This window comes from Pongo abelii, chromosome 2 (assembly GCF_028885655.2).
Source record: "Pongo abelii isolate AG06213 chromosome 2, NHGRI_mPonAbe1-v2.0_pri, whole genome shotgun sequence".
Taxonomy (NCBI): Eukaryota; Metazoa; Chordata; class Mammalia; order Primates; family Hominidae; genus Pongo; species Pongo abelii.
Window position 1 is genome coordinate 134005153 of NC_085928.1, and position 4893 is coordinate 134010045.

A 4893-nucleotide genomic window follows, 5' to 3' on the forward strand; every position below is an offset into this window, starting at 1 on the left:
AAGGAAATCAGTATATGGAAGAGATATCTGTATTTCCACATTTACTGCAGCACTATTTATAATACCCAAGACTTGAAAGCAACCTAATTGTCCATCAACAGATGAATGGATAAAGAAAATGTGGTACATATGCACAATGAAGTACTATTCAGCCATAGAAAAGAATGAGATCCCGTCATTTTCAATAACGTGGATGAAACTGGAGATTATTATGTTAAGTGAAATAAGCCAGGTACAGAAAGACAAACTTTGCATATTCTCACTTATTTAGGGGAGCTAAAAATTAAAACAATTGATCTCATGGAGATAGAGTAGAAGGATAATTATCAGAGGCTGAGAAGGGAAGGGGTAGGGGGGTGTGGGGATAGTTAAAGGGTACAAAAAATAGTCACAAAGAATTAATAAGAGCTAGTGTTTGATAGCATGACAGGGTGACTCTTGTCAATAATAATTTAATTGTACATTTTAGAATAACTGAAAGAGTATAATTGGGTTGTTTGTAACACAAAAAATATATGCTTAAGGTGATGGATACCCCATTTATCCTGATATGAATATTACCCATTGCATGCCCATATCAAAATATCTCATTTATGCCATAAATATATATACCTCCTATATACCCCCCAAAATTAAAAATTTTAAAAAGAGAACAAAAGCCAATGTGAAGAAGACCCTGTCTTAGTAACCTCACGAATAAATGCCTTCCTGCGTGACCTCTCTGAGCGCCAACTATCAAATGCGGATGATAGGAAAAATGCCCCTCAGGTACAGTTTGAAGATTAAATGATATGACTTCTGGTACATAAATATTATTAGTGCTGTTATTACAACTATTATGATTGGAGAATTTATTAAGGGAGTAAAGTATTTCTTTTTTTTCTCTTTTTTTCTTTTTTTCATTTGAGACTGAGTCTCGCTGTCACCCAGGCTGGAGAGCAATGGCATGATCTCAGCTCACTGGAACCTCCGCCTTTCCAGGTTTACGCAATTCTCCTGCCTCAGCCTCCCAAGTAGCTGGGACTACAGGTGCATGCCACCATGCCCGACTACCTTTTGTATTTTTAGTAGAGAGTGGGTTTCACCTGTTAGCCAGGATGGTCTCGATCTCCTGACCTCATGATCTGCTGGCCTCTGCCTCCCAAAGTGCTGGGATTACAGGCATGAGCCACTGCGCCAGGCCAAGAAGGATTTCTTGACCAGTACTTCTCAAAGTTTAATGCACATATGTAAATCACCTGAGATATTATTGAAATGCACATTCTGATTCAGTAGTGCCTGGGTGGAATTGGGGATTCTGCATGCCCAACCTGTTCCCAGGTGATGTCACTGCTACTAGTCCATGGACCACATTTTGAAAAGCAAGGCTCCAGATTACATACTTACTACACCCAATCCATTGAGCTTAATGACTTCCACAGCAGAAATACCTAACATCTCGAATCCCCTTCACTGTTGAGATAAGCAACAAGAGTATGGCACAAAGGTTGGCCACTTTGAACAAGCACCACTTGGCCATTAGACCAGCTGGTCATATTTACAATGATGTAATTGTCCTTTCAAGTTTCCCATTCTCCAATAGGTGGCAAGAAATAATTTTCCCATGGCTCTCTCCCACCAAAGAAACTGCACCCTAAATTTACCTAAAGCATAGCAGAAAGTATCAATAAAGCTTTTTGACCTCCATGGATTAAAATCGTTAGAAAAGAGAAAATAGAAAATATTAGAAGAAATAGTCATGCAAACACAAAACAAAACAAAAAACAGATGAAAAGAGCATGTCAAACTTCAGATTAAGCTCCCCTGTAAAAATGTGAGCCACATAAGGCATTAATAATTCTACAGAATCTGCACAGGACTAAACTCTATAAAGAATTGGAGTTGTAGCATTGATAATACCAAACAATCAAACATTATCCTTTGCAGGTTTTTTTTTCACAGATAAATTCTACCCAGTCAGTGCCATCAAAACGTATTTTAATCAGAACCATATTTATATGTAAATAAGAGATAAAATATAGGCAAGCACCTTTTCTTTCTTTGCTCAGCTCATCATTTCTTTAAGGAATAGAAACACCATAAAAGAACAGTCATTTCCATTAATTTTTTTTCTCCTTCCAAGTAAATTTAGGAATGAGTCAGTGAACAGTTTTCTACATTTCCATTTTTGCTCCTAATTCTCCACCCAGCCTATTTCTAATAATAAGAGAATTCTGCACTACATATATTAACATAAGCACATTTCTTTAGTGAATGAAATGACATTATGTTGCAAATATTCAACTTCTACCTCCTATTAGAAGTCAGAAGAGTCAAATTCTAATTTCAATTTCTCAGTGGTCATTCCTAACTCACTATGTCAGCAAATAAGAATCAGTAAGTATCTAATAGCACAAGTGGCTCTCACCATTTACTAAACTGGATTCAAACCAAAAAAGAAAAATCTGAAGGCAAAACTTCGCTGAGAAGTTACACAGAGTCACCCAGGAACAAATTTCGCCTTAGGAAGTAGTAAGTCCACCTACAATTTAATGGAAAATGTTATACTTTTACTAAAATATCTCCATAAGCAAAGGGATAAAATACTGCAAATGCCAGCAAAACTCTAAAAGCTTTTTCTTTGAATTTTCACTTGAATATTCTTTTCATAAAGAAAGTAAGTGAAATGGGCAGCTTGGGTCATTGGCAGAAGAATGCTGTTGTAAGTAAAGGAAACAGCCTATAGCAGAAGATATTATTATAGTTTTTGAAAACTTTACCTTAACTCGCTTTCCACTGACACCCATTTTGCATAGATTAAATGTACTGATTTGTTCCTTTTACTCAGCTATTTGCAGTAATAGGTCCAATGGTTGCAAGGAATATTCTCTCAATCTATTCCAGAAAGGCATGGTCATCCATCCATTTCTGCCATCATAGCCCAAAACATTCTTTTCTACCATGAGCTGCTCTTTTCTTAGAGAGGGTTGCAAAAATACTGAAGGGATATTTTATATACACATAAAAACTAAAACAAAAATCCTTACTAAACTTCTTAAAGTGAAGTTACATAAAAGGGATTTCTCATTAATCTGCTGATATATCAACTGTTTTTAAGAAGTAGGACAAATTGTCTGTCATGTAGTGTATTTTGAGCTCATTGAGAAATAGTGCCTATTGCCAAATGATAATAGGTAAGAAGTAAACTGAATGAAGCAAATTGTTTAATCAGGACTAGTCTTATTTCAGTTTTTAGCCAAAATACTAAAATATGTCAGTGAGATAGATTGGCAAGTATGTTAATAGCACTTATTACATTGGATTTAGATACAGAGAAATTCAGACCTAGTGACTTAATAATGTTGATAGCATCATCCATCTTACCTGAAGAAAATGGCTAATCTACTTTAGCTCCGAGTTCATTAAAGACTGACATTTTTCTCCCCCTGTGGAAGAAAACAAGGTCTGAGATAAGTCACCTTCAGCAATGTATTTGCATTCCATTTCCACTGACAGATAATACGACATCCCACAAATAAGAAAGTGCAGAATAGAGAATCCATATATATTTTATACAATACAAAAAAATAGGGATGATTAAAAGTTATTTGCATGTTCATAGAGGAGCATGCAAAAGAGATGATAATGAGGTTCAATGAGGTTTTACTACTATGTCTCATGCATTAGGGAGGCCATTGTTAGGAGATGAACCACTGTCTGGAAAGGCTGCAGAGATGGATGAAAATCTAAACAAAGAGCATTAAGAATTAAGAAGCTCATTTCAAGGAACAACATTTTACCTAGATGAACTAAAAAGCATCTTCAAGATCTAACTGTAACAGGACAGGGGACGATGCTCCCAATACCTAGGAAGAAACAAGGTCTTTGGTTTATCAAGATGAAGCACCCACAAAGGGAATTTTAACAGTCAAGAATTTGTGTCCAAGGCAGTCTTTCTAAGGAAAGCATTCCTGCTAAGGACAACACATAAACTACAAGAGCTACTGGCCTATATCATCCTTGGGTAAAATTCCTAAGTAGTGTAGTATCTGAATTTGCACAAATAGCTTCCATAAGAGCATTCAGAGAGTAAAGAAAAGAAGTGTTTTAAAATAGTGGCCATTATCCCAAGAGGCACATTGATCAGCGTTCAACTAAACAAAAATTAAAAGGAAAATATGAATCAATCATAGTATAAGACTTAGAGCAAAATGCCTAGGTTTGATGATATTTATACCTGTGCAGCCCTAGAGAATGTAACCTCTTGAGCCTAATCTGTAACAATAACATGTTATTGAACACCCAACTCTATGCACAGCACTGTTCTAAGTGCTTTACATGTATGATTGTGTTTAATTTTCAAGACAGTTCTAAAAATAGTACAATACTGCCACTTCAGAGGTGATAAAATTGAGGAGCAAGAAAATTTAATTACCCTTCTCAATATCACATGGCTAATGAGAGGGGAAACTGGAATTTGAATTCAGGAACTCGCATCATGGCCCAACGCTGAACTACTCACCACAGCTGCTACTTATAAAAATCTACAAAATGGTGTAATTGGATTATCTTCCTCATAAAACTGTGCCAACACACAAATAGAGTACATTTGCCAAGCAAGGGGCTCCAACCCCTTGGCCACAGACTGATACCAGTGGTTTGTTGGAAACTGGGCAGCACAGCAGGAGGTGAGCAGTGGGCCAGTGAGCATTACTGCCTGAGTTCCAACTCTTGATCAGCAGCATCTTTAGATTCTCATAGGAGAATGAACCGTATTGTGAACTGCACACGCGAGGGATCTAGGTTGTGTTCTTTATGAGAATATAACTAATGTCTGATAATCTGAGGTGGAATCTGAGGTGGAACAGTTTAATCCCAAAACCTTACCCTCCCCTGCTCAACCCAGTAGAGAAA

The 4893-nt window shown here is 36.7% G+C and overlaps 1 long non-coding RNA gene across 1 annotated transcript; it reads right to left on the reverse strand.

The window, feature by feature from the left end:
- Nucleotides 1–2061: 2061 nt before the first annotated feature.
- Nucleotides 2062–4645, reverse strand: LOC134761020 (uncharacterized). The gene is made up of 3 exons (XR_010139228.1): nt 3780–4645; nt 3364–3425; nt 2062–2521 (listed from the first exon to the last, which is right to left on the reverse strand). It is a non-coding gene; the product is annotated as an uncharacterized LOC134761020 (long non-coding RNA).
- Nucleotides 4646–4893: the final 248 nt, after the last annotated feature.